The sequence below is a fragment of the Ornithorhynchus anatinus genome, chromosome X1 (genome assembly GCF_004115215.2).
Source record: "Ornithorhynchus anatinus isolate Pmale09 chromosome X1, mOrnAna1.pri.v4, whole genome shotgun sequence".
NCBI classification, from domain to species: Eukaryota; Metazoa; Chordata; class Mammalia; order Monotremata; family Ornithorhynchidae; genus Ornithorhynchus; species Ornithorhynchus anatinus.
The window spans coordinates 72748955-72771713 of record NC_041749.1 but is presented as its reverse complement, the minus strand read 5'-3'; the positions used below and the strand labels follow the sequence as shown (position 1 = coordinate 72771713).

The window sequence follows — 22759 nt, the reverse complement described above, 5'->3', positions numbered from 1 at the left end:
CTGCTATTCAGAGGAGCATTGGCTAAGAGGGAAAGGGTGCATACTATCACCAACATCCTTGCTCTTAGACTGTGAGGACCTTGAGGGCCAGGAATCATGTGTAATTCTCACCTGGGCGTTTTTCCCAGTGCTTAGTGTAAAGCTTTCAACAGGCACTTAGAAATAGAAGTAGTAACTGTACTCCCTACTACTACTTGAGCTGTTTTTGCTGGAGTGATGATGGTTTACGCTGAGCCACCCACACTCTCTTCCCGGTAACCCTGTGCCCAGCAGCATGCATCGTGGGACAGGTAGTAGGGAAATGGCTGCAGTTTATAGAAACAACCAATCGATCAATCAATCGATTTATTGAGTTTTTACTGCTTGCAGAGCACTGTACTCAGCACTTGGGGAGTACAATACAACAGAGTTGGTAGACATGTTCCCTGGTCAAAGTGAGCTTACAGGCTATTTCTGAAACCTACCGGTTATCTCTGAAACCTCAAAAGTAGAAGATACTCCTATACCTGCAACCATTTGGTAAGTCATCCTGGAGCATGATACTCAGATTGTCCTATTAAGGGTTGGTGGAAAATCTTTTCCACTTTCCTATGAACCAAGGGAAAAACTGCAGGCAACAAAAAATTCCACGAAGTACAACAATTACCCAAATAAAATGAAAACCCACGCAGTTGTACTCCATCTAACTAATGACATGTAATACACTAATATGAAAATGGCAGTCTATCTACACTCTGGGGGCAAGTTTGAAAATAATGAATGTGTAATTGTTGAATAAATGAATTTGGATAAATTGATGTCATATTTATCTCCAAAACCCATTTCCTATTTCTTCACTAAAGGTTTTATGAAATTGTTGATGAGAAAACACTAGAGTAAAAATTAAGCCTACTAGCTTTTATCTAATATTCATTTATTACGCATAGTAACTATCATTATCCCCAAGTTATTTTATAGGTGTGATTTGCGAGAGTACAAATGACAATATCCTTTTTGCTACGCAGTTAGATCTTTCAATTTCAGTAAGGACCATTCTTTAGAAAATCTCAAACTATCTGTACATTTTTTAAGTTTGACGTCGGTCTTGTGATGGACCTTCTTGTGGATAGAAGAGGATTGATATAAAAGAGGTTGGAAGAAACCACTCAGGGAATCATCACAGATGGGCCATAGAGCAGTCAGTGAAGCTTCAAAGGGGCCTAAGGAAGAATACTGTCGGTCAGAGACATTGAAAAATAATTTTAAAAAGCATCAAACAGAAAAGGCCACTTCAGATCCCCGAGGTCATCATAAACTTATCTTTGGGATGCTAATACTCAGATTTAAACAGGAAAATAAAAGTTAGATTTAGCACCTTTATAGGCTTTTCAAAGACATGCTTTGTTCCTTGAGCTTTCTTTCTCCTTCTCTCCTTTTGACCTTCATGTATACTCATCTGTGTAAGGATCTGGAAAGGAGCTGTTTTTGTTTCATTCTGTTTGGCTCTGCTGTTTCCCCTGATTAGACTGTGAGCCCGTCATTGGGCAGGGATTATCTTTATCTGTTGCTGAATTGTACATTCCAAGCACTTACAACAGTTTTCTGCACATAGTAAGCGTTCAATAAATACTATGAACATACTATGTATGAACATTGCTATGGAAAAGCTGAACAATTTCCCTTTTTAGAAAGGCAGTTCGACAAGCTGAGGAGACTTGCAACCACTGATGGGAATAAAGTATATGGAATATTAGATTTTATCAGAAGGAAAGGCATAAACATGAAGAGGGGAGCAAATGTGATGGAGGATCGAGTCCTGATGGATTAAAGAAGGGCCCTTGGAATTTAGGGCAGATTCTGTGGACCAAATGATGTTTTGAATCTCTGGAAGCCAGTTTATTTGTACTAAAGCTAAGCATTATTGCCTAATGGATAGAGCATGGGTCTAGGAGTCAGAAGGACCTGGGTTTTAATCCTCGCTCTGCCACTTGTCTGCTTGGGCAATTCGCTTCACTTTTCTGGGCCTCAGTTACCTCATCTGTAAAATGGGGATTAAGATTGTGAGCCCCATGTGGGGTAGGGACAGTGTCCAATTCCATTTACTTGTATCGATCCCAGTGCTTACTACAGTGCCTGGCACATAATAAGTACTTAATGAATACCACCATTATTATTATCATTATTATTGAAGATGTGGCAGAAAACATTTCTGTTCTTTTTGGATCAGAATATGGCCTTTAGTAACTTATTCATTCATTCAATAGTATTTATTGAGCGCTTACTATGTGCAGAGCACTGTACTAAGCGCTTGGAATGAACAAGTCAGCAACAGATAAAGACAGTCCCTGCCGTTTGACAGGATTACAGTCTAATCGGGGGAGACAGACAGACAAGAACAATGGCAATAAATGGAGTCAAGGGGAAGAACATCTCGTAAAAACAATGGCAACTAAATAGAATCAAGGCGATGTACATTTCATTAACAAAATGAATAGGGTAATGAAAATATATACAGTTGAGCAGACGAGTACAGTGCTGAGGGGATGGGAAGGGAGAGGGGGAGGAGCAGAGGGAAATGGGGGGAAAAGAGGGTTAAGCTGCGGAGAGGTGAAGGGGGGGCGGTAGAGGGAGTAGAGGGAGAAGGGGAGCTCAGTCTGGGAAGGCCTCTTGGAGGAGGTGAGTTTTAAGTAGGGTTTTGAAGAGGGGAAGAGAATTGGATTGTCGGAGGTGAGGAGGAAGGGCGTTCCAGGACTGCGGGAGGACGTGGCCCAGGGGTCGACGGCGGGATAGGGGAGACCGAGGGATGGTGAGGCGGTGGGCGGCAGAGGAGCGGAGTGTGCGGGGTGGGCAGTAGAAAGAGAGAAGGGAGGAGTGGTAGGAAGGGGCAAGGTGATGGAGAGCCTTGAAGCCTAGAGTGAGGAGTTTTTGTTTGGAGCGGAGGTTGATAGGCAACCACTGGAGGTGTTTAAGAAGGGAAGTGACATGCCCAGAGCGTTTCTGCAGGAAGATGAGCCGGGCAGCAGAGTGAAAAATAGACTGGAGTGGGGCGAGAGAGGAGGAAGGGAGAGCAGAGAGAAGGCTGACACAGTAGTCTAGCCGGGATATAACGAGAGCCTGTAGCAGTAAGGTAGCCGTTTGGGTGGAGAGGAAAGGGCGGATCTTGGCGATATTGTAAAGGTGAAACCGGCAGGTCTTGGTAATCAACCATATCCTCCAGAGAAAACCTGCCCAAGTAAAAAAACTTTGCTGGGTAGAAATAGATGCCACCAAAGCACATATTCGATACTTCTTATTTTTATCCAGGCAGAACAGATTCAGTGTGATAAAGTGTACCTGTCCCATAATGAACAGCTTTTGTGCACAAACCCGCTATAGGTAGTGCCATTCTTAGTGCTTAATACTAGAATTAGCAGTTCCTTTCATACTCTGAGCTGCAAGGAACGCAAAACTCTGGTCTTCCAGGCACAGTACCCGATTAGTCTTTTTGCTTTTAATTTCTTGTATTGATTCTTGTCCTTGCTTTTCATGGTTTTATTTTTCAGTTTTAAGGTTTTATAGTTCCTTACGTTTCTGTCACCAGACTTTTCTTCTTAGACTGTGAGCTTCCTGAGGGCCAAAGACTAATTCTAATGTCTAATTCTAGGCTGTTTTTGTTCCCAGTACTGTACTGTACTAAGTGCCTGGGAGAGTACAATACTATGGTCAAAGGACCACAAGTCATTACCAGAGCCTGATGACAGGTGTCTGGGTTTTCTGTCTACCCTTAGGGGAGAGCAAGCAGATTTTACACTAACTCGAACTAATATATTTTCCACTGCCCTAAACATGTCTGTTCCTCAGATCTTGTATCTTCTAGGCTTCTGTTAAGCAAGCCCTTTCCCCCTCCCCCTCTGCTGGAGGAGCAGGTTTCTCTACAGCTGAATTGTAGTAATACAACTAAGCAAAAATACACTGATGTGTAGTATTTTCATCTGAAAAAATCAGATCTGGAGGAAAAACTCTGACCTTGAGTTAATGTTGACCCTGGCTAGAAGAATTTGCACTCTTGAGTCTCCCCAGACAAGAATAAGGAGTCTGGCTTCATGCAACTTCACCGTCTTTCAACTTAAAAGGGAACCAAGAATGAAATGCTAATTCAAAACTGTTTTTTGACTCTATAGCACACTGACTCCATAAGTCAATAATATATAGATTATAATAGATGATTTACTAAATGCATTGTCTCACCTTGTAATACTGACCAGAGTGAATGGAGAAGTGTACTAACTTTTTCCTTACAGACACTGAAAATTTTCAAGTAAATGGCCCACATCATATAACTTAAATGGCAATCAGTATGGAAACAATAGACGCATTCTCCCTTTGAAGTTTCATATGCCATTTTCTACAAGGGAATTTGTATTCCATCCAGTGAGCATATTATGAGGATCATTGCTGCTTATTTACTCAATGTACCAATGAATAGTATTTATTGAGCTCCCTTTCTCAGGGTCAGACCCCTCTCAGGGTCACACCTGGAGAGTTCCCAGTACTCCACCAGTCTTGGCTAAAGGAGGGAGAGTCAGAGAGAGGCATATCCATTCCATTCCTAGCTTGGGCAGTGGCTAGAGAGTGGAAGGCATTCTGCTACATGTCAAAACTCACCTGTGCTGGGCAGCAGCGATATGGGAGAGAATCAAGGGCGAAGATTCAAGTTTACCACACAGAAGGAGGCAATGGTAAACCACTTCTGTATTTTTACCAAGAAAACTATGGCTACCAGAATGATTGCAGATGGAAGTGGGGCATTCTGGCACAGATGTGTCCATGACATTGCTATGGGTCGAAGACGACTCGATGGCACAAGACAAGACTGTAAGCAAATCACTGTACTAAGTAATAGACAGAGCACAGTAGCATTAATAGACATGATCCCTGCCCTCAAGAAGATAGCATTCTAATGGAGAAGAACACACACTAAAATGAATAACCAATAGGAGTAAGAGGGAAAAGGGATAAGTAGAGGAGTTTAGAAAAGCAGTGTGGCCTAGTGGAAAGAACATGGACCAGGGAGTCAGGAGATGTGGGTTCTAATCCCAGCCCTACCACCTGCCTGCCATGTGACTTCAGACAAATAATTTAATTTCTTTATGCCTCAGTTCCCTCATCAGTAAAAATGGAGATAAGATACCTGGTCTCTTCCCCTCTTAGACTGTGAGCGTCGTATAGGACAAGGACTCTGTCTAATCTGCTTGCAATGCCTCTACTACTGCAAGCTTGAAATGCAGTGCTTAGTATAGTGCTTGGCACAGAGTAAGTGCTTAACAAATACAGCAGTTACTATTATCATTATTATTATTACTAGTTAGTGAACTAGTAACAGGCTATGTATGACGTGTGATAGTTCCACAGGAGATTGTGAGAACTTAAATGCAAAGGTGACACAGAAAGGATGGAAAGGTAGTTGCGGGGGAGAGGGGTGAATACAAGGAAGGAAGATTAGACATTAATCAGTGAAGATGTCCTGCAGGAGATGTAATTACTTAAGGCATTTTAAAATGGAGAGAGTTGTGTTCTATCAAATTCAAAGGGGGAAGTAGTTCCAGGCAAGGGGGAGGTGGTGACCAAAATAATAATGTTAAGGTAAATAATAATAACAATAATTAGAACAATAATAGTACTTAAGTGCTTACTTTGTGCCAACCACTGCACTATCAGGTTGGACACAAGTCCTGTCCCAAGAGTAGCCAGAGATTTGAGAACAAGGCAGAGGGAGTAGATGGGAGCCAGACAAGTTGCTAGTGAAAGGGACTATGTACATTGCTTTGCACACAGTATGTGCTCAATAAATGCCACTGATTGATTAAAAGATTGGCCAAAAAGGTAAAGGGAGAATCAGGAAAGAATGGTATCAGGAAAACCAAGGTTAGATAGTGTTTTTTAGGGAGCAGGGAATGGTCCTGTATGAAGGTAGCCAACTGATCACAGAGAATTAGAACAGAGAAGAGGCCATTAGATTTGGCAAGAAGGATGTTGTTACTAGTCACTGAGAGAGAAACCTCCGTGGAGTGAAGGGGGAAGAAACCAGACTGTAATGCATCAGGGAGAGAGTTGGAGGAGAGGCAGTGGGTGTAGACAACTCTTTGAAGATTTTGGAAAGGAATGGGAGGAGGGAGAAAGAACAATAGCTGGAGAATGCGATAGGATTCAGAAGAAGTGTTCTTTATGACACAGGTGATGGGGGTAAATAGTGAGAATTGTGTGAGGGTTACGTGAGAAGCAGTGTGGCTTAGTGGAAAGCACATGAGCTGGGAAGTAACAGAACTTACGTTTGAATTCTAACTCCGTTACCTGCCTGCTATTTGACCTTGGACAATTCACATAACTTCTGTGTGCCTCAGGTTCCTCATCTGTAAAATGGGGGTTCATTACCGGTTCTCCCTCCTACTTTGACTGTGAGGCAGGGGCTGTGTCCAACCTGATTAAATTGTATCTAACCCCCAGTCCTTGGCACACAGTAAGCGCTGGGCTAGATACAAGATAATCAGGATGGACATAGTCCCTTTCCCACACAGGGCTCACAGTCTTAATCCCCATTTTTACAGATGAGGTGACTGAGACACAGAGATGTTAAGTGACTTGCCCAAAGTCACACAGCAAGTCATGGAGACAGGATTAGAACCCAGGTCTTCTGATTCCCAGATCTTTGCACAATATACTAGGCCACATTACTTCTCACACTGCTTCCCACACTGCTTGATGGAGGGAAAGGGTGGTGAGTGAATTGAGTGACCATCATAGCCACACGTTCCATGTTACCACTCCAAACAAATGCACAGTTGTGTTTATTGTGTAGAACTGTGTGTGTTTGATAATTTGGTTAATTCTAAGGTCCCTTGAGGCTTCTACTAATGAGTATTTACTGTGATTCAGAATACTGGAACTGCAGCTACCCATACTGCATATGCTAATTTAAATTTGAAAAGCATCCTTATTACTAACCTAATACTCAAAAGGATTAAAGACCAGTGTATTGGACTAGTGCAGAGGTATGAATGTCACAGAACAGGACATGCTCCTGGGTAATTCGTAACGCGATGCTCTCACAGCAGCTGTTCCATACAGTTGTTTCACCTTCAACATATCCCCAGCCAGAATCCCAAAAGTGGATTTATGAAAATTGAAGGGCAAAGTCTGGGCAAGACTTTCCTGCCATTACACCACACAGAAACCCACTTAACTATTATTGCTTTCCAAAAGGCAACATCTGGCTCTCTGAATGAAAAAATATTTAAAAGCTCTTCTCCTCCAGTCAAATTTATAATTAAAGTTTATTCTATGTTGAGATATTATATTTACTTAGTTCAAATGTTTATGGGTGTGATGTATATACAGGATTTAACAAAACAGAAACCAGATTCATTCCTTAATGAGTGAGAAGGAATATACTTCATATGGGACTAAATAGAGTGTTCAGAAATTTACAGTAGTTCTTTAAACCAGCAACCACAAAAAATGTTAAGTCCTCCCAGCTACTGAACAGAATAACAAAAACAAAAGAAAGTTGTATTGGTTTTTCTTTCATATTATCAGATTTTTAAGACAAAGGTTATAATATTCAAAATTGTGTTTGAATTTATTCAGCTGTTCTCAGCGTTTCAGATTTCATGAGCGGCTGTTAGAGTGTATACATTCCCATATGAATGGATTAAAGCTACAGAGCAAGATGGTTAGTGTTATTAGCCAGGAAGCTAAATCCTTATTAAAATCTTCAGTTATCTTTTACCAGACAACTGCTCCATTCATAATACCACCTCCACTTTTTTCCCAGTGAATGGCTGGGCCCAGGCTGCATTTCCCAAGGGTAAAACATTTGGAGGAGGCCAGACTATAATCGTGGATCTTTTTTTTTTTTAAAAAAAAATGGTATCTGTTAAGTGCTTACTTTTGTGGTAGGCACGGTATTAAGCTCTGCAGTAGATACAAGCTAATCAGGTTGGACAGAGTCCATGACCCACATGGGGATAACAGTAATAGTCCCTATTTCACAGATGAGATAGTTGAGGCACAGAGAAGTAAAGTGACTTGCCTAAAGTCACACAGCAGACACGTGATGGAGCTGGATTAGAACCCAGGTCCTACTGACTCCCAAACCCATGCTCCATCCACTAAGCTATGCTGCTTCTCTTGAAAGGAAATTTAGGGAGGAGTTGGGTTTGGCTTCTGTCGCTTCATTCTATCTCTACTGCATACCACACCCACCTAATGAATGCAGTTATCTACAAGATAATAATAATAATAATGTTGGTATTTGTTAAGCGCTTACTATGTGCAGAGCACTGTTCTAAGCGCTGGGGTAAACACAGGGGAATCAGGTTGTCCCACGTGGGGCTCACAGTCTTCATCCCCATTTTACAGATGAGGGAACTGAGGCACAGAGAAGTTAAGTGACTTGCCCACAGTCACACAGCTGACAAGTGGCAGAGCTGGGATTTGAACTCATGAGCCCTGACTCCAAAGCCCATGCTCTTTCCACTGCGCCACGCTGCTTCTGATCCAAAAGATACCATTTTGTGATCTCATTTCAGTGCCTTTGTGGACAGGTGAGGTCAATCAAACAATCATTCAATGGTATTTATTGAGTGCTTCCTGTGTGCAGAGAACTGTACTAAGAGCTTGGGAGAGTACAATATAACAGCATTCTTAGACATGTTCCCTGCCCACAAGGAGCTTACAGTCCAGAGGGGGGGAGTCAGGAATTTAATGACACATATAAACATTTCCACACTTCCATGCACTTTAACCACAGCAACAGATGATCATCACATCATGCCCCCCAAACTGTGCCCTCAATTCTATATTTTTGCTTAGTGTCCTATATACATATGACCCCATTCATTTACCAAAACCTCTAGAGAAAAATAAAATTACTTAAAGTCTGTGCCCTTCCCCTCTCAGTTGTAGCTCTAATTGCTTATTTGTCATAGCAGATTGAGACGAATCTTTTCTTGAAACTAGATTGCTCCCCTTGCAAATTACCCAAGACTCCAGTTTCAGACCTTATTTCCTTAACCTTGATGGGTGTTAGAAGTCTTATGTGCTAATGATTCTTCACTTTTCCTGAAGCAATCATGATGCTAAAGATGGTTACTTTAGCACTGAGGTACAGTGATGAAGTTGGTCTTTAGAGGAATGAAGTGTGTGGACTGACTGGGTTGAAGTAGGAAATCAGCAAGGTAAAATAGGAGTGCTTAAAAGTCAATTGTAAGGCATTTTTGTTTGCTATGGAAGTGGCTGTGTAATCACTGGAGGTTTTGAGGAGTGGGGAAACATGGACATAATGGTTTTGTATAAAAAATGATCTGGGCAGCAAAGTGAAATATTGATGGACTGGGGGAGAGACAGGATGCAGGGAGGTCAGCAAGGAGGCTGATACAGAAGTCAAGGCAGGATTGAACAAATGCTTCGATCAGTGTTGTGGAGAGGAAGGGGTGGATTTTAGGAATGCTATGATGGGAGAACTGACAGGATTTGGTGACAGATTGAATATATAGGTTGAATAAGGGAGGGTGCTGGTGCGGTATACAGTGTTGTGAAATTCAGGGGAGTGTTTATCCACTAGGCCACACTGTTAAGTCAATCACTTAACTTCTCTGTGCCTCATTTTCCTCATCTGGAAAATGGGGATTCAATACCTATTCTCCCTATTACTTGGACTGTGAGCCTCATGTGGGACAGGGACTGTGTTCAGTCCCTTTATCCTCCCCAGTACTGAGTTCAGTACTTGGTACATAGTAATTGCTTAACAAATCCCATTATTATTTTGTATCATATTATGTTTGTGTATATTATTAATAGAATTGATTCTTATGAGTATGTAATCATTCCTGCATTATGCAGCCATATCCAAAATAGAAAATTATTTAAAATAATGCTACTAATTAATGCTCTAAAAGTAAATAGTAACAGGTAATCTTTCTGGGTCTAATAAGCTCATGAAATTAATTGATATGATTCTTATCATTCAATTTGATTTTGAAGGTTTACTAATGCTATATGTAATGAATGTATTCAGCATGATATAATAAAAGCTATAATTTTTTAAAAATCTGAAATGCTGCTTAAAGCAGATGGAGAAATCCCAGACCTACAGCCCCTTAACCTGGTTCATAGCTCTCAATTATCAGATTAGTAAACATCTCCATAATTACTGTGGGACAAACACTATCTTTCTAAAGGAAATAGAACATCTTTTATTTGTGAAATTCCAGTCCCAAACTAGCAGCTCAGCAAGAGGAATGCAACTAAAATGGCTCAGAGTGTTAATCAATAAGGATAAATACCAATTAGAAGTAATGTAATGGTAACATATGTCAGGTCTCTCAGGAGGAGTGGAAATGCACAGTATAAACTATTAGATGGTGACAGTAATATAAGATGTATGAGGAAAGCAACATGGGTTCGGCTTATTTATTCTGTCACACCCATGTGCAAGGTTGTGGTCTCCACACACTAAATCCGTTACACATTATCTCTGCAAAGTCTGCAACTGACATTTCAAACTTATTGACAGTTTGGGTATTGGTAGCACAGTAGGTAGCCCTCTTGCCTCGGGCTCAGAAGGTCATAGGTTCATGTCTGCTTAGGGAAAAAAGCTGGACATATTCCAGGATTGTGAGTGGGCTGGGCCCAACTGCTGAAGGAGCCATCCTTAAGATAGTAGGTGAAACTCTGCCTCCATTGTGACTAAGTATCCATGATCTTAAATGAGGAAGCCTGGTAAGACAATTCAGTTTAAAATGCGTTAAGCCAACGGGCAGAACAGAATGTGTCAGTTGAAAAATCAAGGGCTCAGCTATGCTCCATGAGAGGGAGGGACAGAATACCAGACCCAAGAAGCTAAGGACAATACAGTTATCTTTTCTGTCTCTGCTATCATTATGCAGGAAAGCACGATCCATGTACAGAGCTGGGTGATACAAAACTCCCTTAGAGACCTGTATGTGGCTCAAATCCTTGTTTTGTGCTGATCACAAGTAGTTTGGAGAAACTGGGGCAAATAAACAACTGAGAAGACTAACAAAGGAAAATATGTCAAGTGCTCTCTGGTCAGTCACACTATATTACCACATGCCTCACTGAAACACCCCAGTGGCCTTTTCAAGTACCCAAAGCAGAAACAATAAAAAGAAATATTGGACCTGCTCTGGAGGTAAACTGTTACTTGATTCTCCTCCTCTTCTTTTTAGACAGGTAAAGATGGCTCTCTTGAAGGAACAGGGGATCACACTCTAGGCAAAGGTTGGACAGGTGATCAATGTACAGCATGAGATTTTGTCGTGGCTATGTGCCTCCAACAGTGACTGGATCATCTGGTATAATGAAAATTGTAAGCAACAAGAAACAAGTATTAATAGTAGGAGTAAGGGAAGCACAAAAAACACCTGAGTGTGACCTAAGGCCTTTTGTGCTTTTCATTCTCCATTTAAGAATCCAGGACTGATTATCCTGCACCTTCTCTGATTACAGATTGTTCCAATTTAAACAACTGGAATCACATTTTTAACCTGTTCCTTCCACCATTCATATTTGGTGTTCTCACAAACTTCAGGAACAATTCTGCAAATTGGCTGGCATGACTAACACTGCTGACTCTGATAGAGCACATCATAGAGATTTCCAAATATGGCTCCTCTAAATCAGGGTCAGAAGACTTCTCTCTCCTAGAATCTCTCACTTGACTGTTCAATATTTTCAGTTGGGGAACTTGGGAAATTGGCACAGTAATTGTCTGTTTTTCTCTTATACTTAGTTTTAGAATGACAAGGCTGCACATAATGCTTATGGTATGATTGTTCAACCAAGGAAACTACCAGTTTATGCAACAAATCTTATCAATTATTATGTTACTATAACAACGTGGAATAATGTTGAAATCAAGTAAAGTGAGGCTAGTGATCGACTAAATTGAAAATTAAGCATGATATCTTTGCATTTGCTGCCATCATAAGCAGTATTTTAAGACATCACAACATAATAAGCATGGTTATCTTATAAAACCTGATCCAAAGCAGCTTTTTCTCTTTTATTTTTAACATAACCCAAAGTATTCTCACACAATTGGAATCCTAAGGCAAATGCCCTTGATCTGAATCAGTAAGTGGCATATATTTGGAAAAGAAATAACAAAAAGTTACTTCTTAGATATATGAAGGATGTCCCCATTACCCGTGACAACATATTTGTTTAGGTTTTTTTTCTCCTTAATAAGTTAGCAATTAGATTTTTCCCCTAATAAAATACCCCTGTGTTTGAACAACATTACTGGTAATCATACAATTACCTAGCCAATCAGTTTAAATTGCTGTCAGTTAGTTGAGTTCCCACTACTGATTAACTTTAGTGGACTTGAAATTGAAATGATCCCTTTATTAATGTGCTCTTAGTTACAATGGTGTTTCTTGAATTCAAAAACGGTACCAAGAGTCATGTATTATTTGCTACCCATCATCAAACATCTGAGGTCAAGGACAGATCTCACTGACTCCCCTCCACAAAAACTTGAAGGATTTAAATTCTGTTGCTAATTTTTGCATACTCTGACTCGGTTGCTAAATATAATAGTAACCTTTAACCCCCTACATTAAATGCTGCAATTATGTCATTAAAACCAATTATGCCATTTAACATTATTCAGAATTTTGTTATGTGTCTGAGATGGGAGGCCAGTCAATTACACCACTAACTGACCCAGGAAGATTTCTCAAATTGAAATACATTTTTAGATTGAACTGAAAGTGATAACTGAAAGGCTAGTACGTTCGATAACTGGATATATAATCATCAAGCTATTTAATTGTTGAGGCAAACTTAATTGTTGAGGCTAATTTGCAAATACAACAAGAAATAATTTCTAAAGATCTTTTCACTTTTCACTTATAAAGGCACGGTTCATTTTTCTTTAGAGATTTTCAATGAGGAAAATATTATTTTAAATGCAGGCAGGTTTTGATTAATCAAAAGCTGATTCACCCAAGTTTGTGGATTTCCCAGGCATTTTGTTTCACTTCCTCTACTTTTCTGACTGCCTTTGACCATTTCACTGCTTACTAGCCCTTAGGGTAGTCAGGACAGCCCTGGCTGATAACGGACACCCAGAGGCACATGATATTACATATTAACATGATGTTATGTTGAGCACCAGCATAATGATGTCACATGGAGTATTTTAGGAAGTCTGTCTGAACCTAGAGCATTTCTCTGGGTGGGCCCCTGATCTGAAAGCAGCATGGCTTAGTGGAAAGAGCACAGGCCTGGGAGTCAAGAGGTCCTGGGTTCTAATCCCATCTCCTCCACATGCCTGCTGTGTGACCTTGGGCATGTCAGTTAACTTCTCGGTGCATCAGCTACCTCATCTATAAAGACGGGATTAAGACTGTGAGCCCTTTGTGGAATAGGTACTGTGTCCAGCCTAATTACTTTGTATCTACCCCAGCACTTAGAACAGTGCTTGGCACAAACTAAGTGCTTAACAAGAATCATAATTATTATCTACCTCCCTTGATTGAGAGCCATTGCCTTCATCTCTGAGGTCCCACTGATATGTATGGGTGTTGCTTCTGAGTTGTGGAAATTGGTGGGGTGGGGGGAGGGGGGTGGCACATGAAGGTGTCCAGCCCTTCATCTGTCCCTGACATTACACAGGCCAGCAGAAAACCAGAGTGTCTGACATAAAACAGGAAGAATAGCCACCCTACTAACTCTTCTGCCAGACAGCATGGAGAGGTCTGAGAGAAATGAAATGTAAAATGGTCTTTTATACTGCTTCTTAGCAACTTTAGAGGCAGAAAAATCTGAAATAAATGACTAAAATGAGGATTTGGGCTTATCTGTGATTTTCACCGAAGTTGTCTTTAGCTTTCATGGGGTTCAGGATGAGAATAGTTTGCTGGTAACCCTTATTTCCTAAGTTCTGGGGTCAAGGAAGCAGGATTGGTGGTGGGGCTTGCATCTTTTTGAACCTCCCTCACTAATCTTCCTGTTCAAGCCACCACCATCAGAACCAATGCAGGCAAGTGAATACCTGTTTATTTATTTGTTATTGGTGTATTCATTTCTTACATCTGTTTCATTTATATTAGTGTTCTTAATCTTTGTCTTGTGTAAGTTTGTTACTTTATTTCTGCCCTTGTATCCCATTAGATTCTACATTCCTCAAGGGCAGGGACTGAGCTTTTTATTTCTGTTATATGTTTCCAAGCAACTTTGCAGACAGTGGCTTAATAAATGCTGCTCTTAGTAATGATGGTAGGAAGGAATCCAAGCCCATGAGACAATAGGCAAGAGGTAAGGACTATCTGAGGCTGGCAGTGAGGCATTTGCATCCTAGCAAAGGATGTCAGGCCCTTAAGACACGAAAGAAAGAGCACAGTCTAGGTTTGGTGACTAGGGAGACCAGGCTTGTGTCAGGAGATAAGTGTGAGAGCCTGGCTCAGGGTCTTGGGAGTGTTAATCCAAAACCAAACCAGAACACTTAACTAAGGGTAAGGGATGGAACTAGAGTCTGGGTGACTTAAACGAGGTCAGTGGTGGGAATGTGGGGTGAAGCTGGCTGTGGAGTTGGAGATGGGTTGGGAAAAGCTCTCTTAGGGCATAGGTGCTGGGTAGGCAGTGGAATAACAGATAGACAGTCAGCTCAGGGACTAGTTTGGCTACTAGGCCACTAAAATTCCTGGGAAAATGCCTGCTTGCTCCCAAGCCTAGTCCAAAACAGACATCTCCCTCAGGTGCAGGGCTTCCTTAAGTGCAGGGCTTCGGGTGTTTGCCTTTCTTGCCCTTCTCAGTCCTGCATTTCCATAATTGACACTCTTTCTTCACCCAATTCCAAAATGAGTTAGGTGTATTGCATACGAAGATTTGGAACTAGGAAATGTTGCTTAATTAACCAGTATGTATTTGCACGTCATTTTTTTTTCTAATCCATGTCCATGTTATTTCCTTGTGTTTTACTTTTGCCATACACTCCTCACCCTTTCTTCCTCAACTCCAAGGGTATAAAAGCTATATAGGGCTTTCCTGAACCTCCTTTTCACATTTTTCCTCTTTTCATCACTCTAAACAAATCATTGCAGCCATTCTACATTTTTAAGCCATATTCAACATCTCACAGTACTGATTATGATTTCATTGGCAGCTGCCTCAGTTGAGAGAACCACTTTCGCCTCAGTCTGTGGGGTGTGAGTCCTGCTTCTTCTGTTTATGACCAAAAGAGTAATAGGGTCGAGGAGATAAGGATAAAGATAAGATAAGACTGGAGGATAAAATCAGGAAAAATTCAACCTTTACTGCCAAAAAGGAAAACAAAGTATGTAGTCAAGGATGCCTGAAAATTACTGGAACCAAAGAAATTGGAAATAGGGAAATGAAGAACAAAAAAAGTCAATCTAAATAAAGAATTCACTTGAGGAAAGTAATCAGAATCACAAATATTCAAGTGAGGGGAAAAATCAGGGGAGTAGAAATCAATCAATCAATTGACAGTAGATGGGGCTCTTACATTCAAATAAGACAATTATATTTGGATTGGCAGTGGCTTAAGAGAACTGTCAGAATAAGTCTCAAGATCAGGTATAAGAAGCTGTCTGTGGCATAGCTTCACCAAGGAAGAAGCAGAGTCTAAGAAGAACCCAAACAAAATATTAAGTTAAAAATAGTCCCTTCCCATAGGCAAAGTGGTATAAGCAGTATCTACCAAATGTAGAGTTGGTCAAATTGCATTTTTGCTTAGTTAATTCACTTTTTGTTTTTTTATTTGTATCATCAAAGTGTTGGAAAACTTGATCCTGTTTTTGTGCACTATTTTCTCTCTGAGAGCAGGGGGAAAGAGCCTGGTGGGAGCTCAGGCAAAACAAAGCTCAGAGAGAACTGGGGCATAGCACAGCTTAGGCCTCCAACAGGCACAACCCCTATTCTGCCCTAGACCTACTCCAGATCCTCTCTACAGCTGCACAGGTGAGAGAAGAAAGTTGCAGCTTCCAGGCCTCAGGGAGATTCCCCCTAGCAAGAATTGGGCCATGAGACTTGGGGCCTCTCTTGCCCAATCCTTCTGTGCTTGCAGCAGGGGCAGGAGGCTGAGGAGACTGGCAGGGCTGTTTCATGCAGAGCCATGGGTGGCTTCCAGGACTAAGGTTCTGAAGAAGATAGTGGAAAGGTCTCTTCATATGCCTTTCTAGTTCCCTTTGTTGGCTGTTCCCGGGACAGCTGTCCCATTTGCTCAACTTTAGTTTCTTCATTAGCAAATGTGAATAACTTCAGGATAACATCACCAAACTATATGCCTATGTCACCAAAGTCAGCTATTGATTAACATTTGTGAGACTGCATGGGATTAGGTGAGGCTCTGGCTTCAGACCCACTGGGCCAAGTTTGAAAATAAGTACCTAAATGTGAGATAAACACTATAAATATGAAAACTCATGGAACATGTAAACATTATTTTTCCCTACCTTCAATACTGTTATTTTATTCATCACAAAAGAAGTGTGGTACACTTTACTACAACACCTGTAAAAAGTAATCTTCCTAATCAATGAAAAAGAGGGAATCTTGAGCAGATGACAAGACACAACAATGGACCTTCTAACATGCCTTTCCCAAATGAATATACTCTTTGCATAAAATAAAGCCAGTTGCAACTTTTGAGTAAAGATTAATGCAGTGAAATCCATGGAAAATGGTAAAGCACCTGTATTTAATGACATTTCTGCAGGTATCTTACAAGTGAGCAGGGCAGTTCATGGCATGGGCATGATGGACCTAATCAGCACTGAACAAGTCGTATCTAACCTTACTCATCACCACAGCCATAAAGCAGGGCTATGTGGTGGGCCCAGTTCTATTCTACCTATTCCATATTCCTATGTTTGAATTATATTCCTTCCCATCTCTCAGGCCCGCAATCTCGGTGTCATCTTTGACTCGTCTCTCTCGTTCACCCCACACATCCTATCCGTTACCAAGACCTGCCGGTTTCACCTTTACAATATCGCCAAGATCCGCCCTTTCCTCTCCACCCAAATGGCTACCTTACTGCTACGGCCTCTCGTTATATCCCGGCTAGACTACTGTTTCAGCCTTCTCTCTGATCTCCCTTCCTCCTCTCTGGCCCCGCTCCAGTCTATTCTTCACTCCGCTGCCCGGCTCATCTTCCTGCAGAAATGATCTGGGCATGCCACTCCCCTTCTTTAACACCTCCAGTGGTTGCCTATCAACCTCCGCTCCAAACAAAAACTCCTCACTCTAGGCTTCAAGGCTCTACATCACCTTGCCCCTTCCTACCTCTCCTCCCTTCTCTCTTTCTACTGCCCACCACGCACGCTCCACTCCTCCGCCACCCACCTCCTCACCGTCCCTCGGTCTCGCCTATCCCACCGTCGACCCCTGGGCCACGTCCTCCCGCGGTCCTGGAATGCCTTCCCTCCTCACCTCCGCCAAACTAATTCTCTTCTCCTCTTCAAAACCCTACTTAAAACTCACCTCCTCCAAGAGGCCTTCCCAGACTGAGCTCCCCTTCTCCCTCTACTCCCTCTACCACCCCCCCTTCACCTCTCTGCAGCTTAACCCTCTTTTCCCCCCCTTTTCCCTCTGCTCCTCCCCCTCTCCCTTCCCATCCCCTCAGCACTGTACTCGTCCACTCAACTGTATATATTTTCATTACCCTATTTATTTTGTTAATGAAATGTACATCGACTTGATTCTATTTAGTTGCCATTGTTTTTACGAGATGTTCTTCCCCTTGACTCCATTTATTGCCATTGTTCTTGTCTGTCTGTCTCCCCCGATTAGACTGTAAGCCTGTCAAACGGCAGGGACTGTCTCTATCTGTTGCCGACTTGTTCATTCCAAGTGCTTAGTACAGTGCTCTGCCAATAGTAAGCGCTCAATAAATACTATTGAATGAATGAATGAATGTTTGAGGCTATGCAATAGAAACTCTTCCAACTCAAGATGCTGAGAGCATCATGGAAATTTCTGAAACAATCTGAATCGTGCACATACACCCCCCCCACCCCCTCCACACACAAAAGAAGATATGGAGAAAATTATGAATCACTATGCATGATTTAGCCAGCCTGATGAACTGGCAAGAAACCTGAAGAAAACCAGGGTAGTGGACGAGTCTACTCTAAGAAAGGCCTAGCCACTACCAAATATGTTCACTGACAACCAGGGATTAATGCTGTCATTAAATTCTGCTTCTTAAGCAGTATACTGTAATAATAATGGTGGTATTTGTTAAGCGCTTACTATGTGCAGAGTGCACTGTTCTAAGCGCTGGGGTAGATACAGGGTAATCAGCTTGTCCCACTTGAGGCTCACAGTTAATCCCCATTTTACAGATGAGGGAACTGAGGCACAGAGAAGTTAAGTGACTTGCCCACAGTCACACAGCTGACAAGTGGCAGAGCCGGGAGTCGAACCCATGACTTCTGACTCCAAAGCCCAGGCTCTTTCCACTGAGCCACGCTGCTTCCCCATACTATCTACTACCCATACTACCCATACTATCTAATGATGGGTGGATCAAAGAAAGAATGAAAACCAAATCAAGAAAAACAGCATGGCTTTTAGGATATGGAGGACATAAAACTTCATACCCAACTTAACATCTGTAAAAGTGCACTGGTATCCGACCTTCTGTATACCTGGGAAACTTGTCACAGAAGCAGTATCCAGCATCTAGAACAGTTACACCTGTGTCATTGGCAAGTTATACATTATTTGTTGATTGTTTTTGAGATTTAACACTAGGGTTACTAGCCATGGCTAGTAAACCCTTAGGGTTTCCAAAGAGGATATGCCAACAATGCCCCTAGTAGACTGCTGCCAGCATCCCACATCTTTTAGTTTTAAGGCCCTTGAAAATCACAGGAATTTTCTGAGGGTTCTGCTGACTGATCTGGCACCTTACAGGTTGGTTGCTGTGATGGGCACTCTTTGCCTAAGACCCAGCCCTTCTCTCAATAGCAAGGCTCTTCAATTTACCAAGGTTTACAACACATAGACTGCTTAGGCACTTCCTTTGGTTTTGAAGAGATACTTGTTAAAGAGGTTTCAACAGAAACAGCAACAAGGACAGACACTGATGATAATAATAATAATGATGGTATTTGTTAAGCACTTACTATGTGCCAAGAACAGTTCTAAGCGCTGGGGTAGATACAAGGTGATCAGGTTGACCCATGTGGGGCTCACAGTCTTTAATCCACCTTTTACAGATGAGGGAACTGATGCACAGAGAAGTTAAGTGACGTCGCACAGAAGACAAATGGCGAAGCACGATTAGAACCCATGTCCTCTGACTCCCAAGCCCATGCTCTTTCCTCTAAGTCATGCTGCTTCTCCCAACTTTTTCTAAACCAAAACTCAGACTTCACAAACCCCCTGCTATTCTGCTGCTATTCTTCCCTTAGCAGACCCCCTGTGGTCATGTCATCCTCAGGTACTTCTCAGTTCATCCTGCTAGCCTGCAGTTCTCCTGATGAAAAGCAAATTTTACTTTCCAGAAGCAGGGTAGAGTCTGTTCCTTACTTCTGGGTACTGGTGTTTTTATAAGCTTTTCCAGATCCTCCCTCTTTACACAGTTCCTCACATGGAATCGGCATTAGGTGAGTGATCGATTGCCACATTAAGAAAACAGTTTCCTAATCGTGAGGGATCCTGAGGAGAGAACATTTTAACCGACACTAGAAGCTTCAGGAAATTTCTTGTTATCTATCTGAGGGCCTCACTAGATTTTAAGCTCCTTCAAGTCATCAGGGATTGTGACTACTTACTCTAGTGTACTCTCTCAAGTGGTTGTCCAATTCTCTGCACAGAGTAAGTGCTCAATTAATATCAATGATTGATTGACTGATTGGACTGGCAGACCGTCACACCATATTCAGCAATCAATGGCATGATAAACTTGTGAGAGTGAGGTCCTGGATTTCAGCCAGATCACCAGCATTTAAACAACATTCACTGCAACACAACTTCACTGTCTGGGACTCATGAGAAGAATGGACAATAGCAGAATTCCAAAGGGACTGTTTGTGTGGTGAACTGAAAGGTGACACACGCAAGTAGGGGGGAAGGGAGGCCGGAGAAATTACAGAAATGAATATCTGTAATTTATTTATTTATTCATTTAATGCTGCTTGCTTGTACAGCGTACGATGTCTTGTGCATTTTGGGGTCTGACTTGTAGGAGTGCCACGGCTCTCCATCCAAACTGCTACCACGTTCATACAATCACTCATGCTATCCTGCCTAGATTAGTGCATCAGTTTCCTTGCTGACCTCCCAACCTCCTGTCTCTCCCCACTCCAGTCCATACTTGATTCCACTGCCCAGATCATCTTTCTACAGAAACGTTCAGGGCATGTCATCCCCTGCCTCAAAAATCTTCAATATCAAAAAAACCCTCCATATCAAACAAAAAGTGATCACTATTGGCTTTAAAGCACTCCATCACCTTGCCCCCTCTTACCTCACCTCACTTCTCTCCTTCTACAACCCTGTCCGCACACTTTGCTCCTCTAGTGCTAACCTTCTCACTGTGCCTCAATCTCACCTGTCTGGTCACTGACCCCTGGCCCACATCCTGCCTCTGGCCTGGAAAGCCCTCCCTCCTCAAATCTGACAATTACTCTCTCCCCCTTCAAAGCCCTATTGAAGGTACATCTCCTCCTCGAGGACTTCCCATGACTAAGCCCCACTTTTCCTCATTTCCCACTCCCTTCTGCGTTATCCTGACTTGCTCTTTTTGTTCTTCCCCATTGCCAGCCCCACAGCACTTATGTATATATGTGTAATTTTATTTATTTATAGTGATGCCTGTCTCTCCCCCACAGACTGTGAGCTCGCTATAGGTAGGGAATATCGCTGTTTATTGCTGTATTGTACTTTCCCAAGTACTTAGTACAGTGCTCTGCACTCAGTAAGCACTTAATAAATATGATTGAATGAACACCCTAGTGTCTGATATTCAGGACATCATCTTTGATGATAAAGTGTTTTTTTCTTTTAGAGTATTATGCGCCTTCTAATATGAGAAGATCATGATGCCTGTATCATCAGAAGCATCTTCAGGCCCCCAAACTGGACACAGCCCAATAGCCTGAGATAAATACTGCCAAATCAGTGTTGGTTGACAAAATTCAGGTGGCTGTAATTCTGCTGTCTTGTCAATCCATTTTCGAAATAAGAGATGAGACAATAAAATTGAATGAGTGGGTATAATTTTATTTGAAGAACAGGTTGGAAAAATGAGAAAAAATATATAAATTAATGCTAAGAATAGTCTATCAAATAGACACCAGTGCTGTTGAAGTACTTGAACTCTAATTTTAATACCATAAAATTTTGTGAAACATCAACTGTAATTTTAAGACCAAAAATGGGGACAAAGTTATTTGAACTACAAATAGAAAATAGGGCAAAAAGTAATTTTCCAAAAGGGAACCCAAATGTTGAAATATTAAAAATAACTGGTTTAGAGAGGGAAACTAAAACTGTGAATACAAAAGAGCAGATCTTCTTTACAAACAGTAATTTTTTCTAGTTGTTTTGGTGATAAGTGTCATTTATGATCCATGCAGTACAATAGAGCCCTACAAAGCTCTGCACAATTTAAGTCAATTATTTTAATATTTTGAAGATTCAGTTTTGTGAAACTTTTGCCCCATATAAGAAGAAAAGGTTTTAAGACTATTTCTACACCTAGAAAGTGAAGCACACTACTTGAAAAATTATTGATGAACCAAAGTTTACTTCAGACAATGAGGGTATTTACAAGATCATCAGCCTTGTGCAATCTATCCCTGCACAGAAAATGTTTTATGTGTGAAGCCTTTCAAAGAAAATATTTCATTCTGTAGGGGTAGAAGTCTAACTGAGGAAAGAAAGGTCGTCTGGGGAGAACTGCAGAAGAGGAATGAAACCTGAAGAATTCAAAGTCCACTGTCTAATTTGCAACAAAATCTGTGATTCAGATTTAGATCTGAGCTACAGATTCTATTTGCCTGGAAATACTTTGAAAATGTATGCAAATGTTTACTCTGTATCTTGAAATATGTAGAATATCCTTACTAAATAGATTGTATTTTTAGGTGCATTGAAAATTTGCATATTCCTGTTTTTATCCCTAAAATGGTAAATGACCCTGTGGTAGCTGGGTGAGACGGTTTATTATTAATTTCTCCTCCTTTTTATGGCAGGGAGATGAAGCACATTAGTTCATTGCTTCTGAAGATGTTAGACAGCTGGACTGAAATGATTGGAGTAATAGTATTATTTACAATTTTTTATCCTGAAACTTGGCTTTACTATTTGAAGCCATTAACTTCAGCTTGCTATGCTTAGTTATTGACTGACTGTTCTTTTCTCAAAACCACCCTGCTATAGGTGAAAACTGTGCATAAGATTTTTCTGATAATGAAGTAAACCTGCTGTTATTTGGGTGGCTGCTAAGCTGACTGCAATTATTTTGACACAAATACACAATTTTTTCTTACATGGTTTTAATTTCAAATTACTTTACCCAAACTTTCTCATATGAATGTAATCTTTATGATCACATCGATGTTGTGATCAGTAAAATTATTTTTATACATTGGCCAATCCTATAACAGAACCTCCTGAATGCACTGAGATGGAGAACCTCAGGTTTCCTCTTCAAATTGGTACATTTTGTTTATACTTGTTTGTAAACAGAAACTAAAATAATCCTTGAAAATAATACTTAGACCTTAAGATGGAA

The 22759-nt window shown here is 41.2% G+C and overlaps 1 long non-coding RNA gene and 1 other non-coding gene across 2 annotated transcripts in view; one reads left to right on the top strand and one right to left on the bottom strand.

The window, feature by feature from the left end:
- LOC120638070 overlaps positions 1-11325 on the bottom strand; it is a 154201-nt gene extending 142876 nt beyond the window's left edge. Inside the window, exon 1 of the long non-coding RNA XR_005659544.1 lies at positions 11160-11325. This is a non-coding gene — a long non-coding RNA (uncharacterized LOC120638070). The remainder of the gene's footprint in view (positions 1-11159) is intronic.
- On the top strand, positions 4476-4613 carry LOC114807058. Its single transcript, XR_003755111.1, has one exon. It is a non-coding gene; the product is annotated as a small nucleolar RNA SNORA7 (small nucleolar RNA).
- Positions 11326-22759: the final 11434 nt, after the last annotated feature.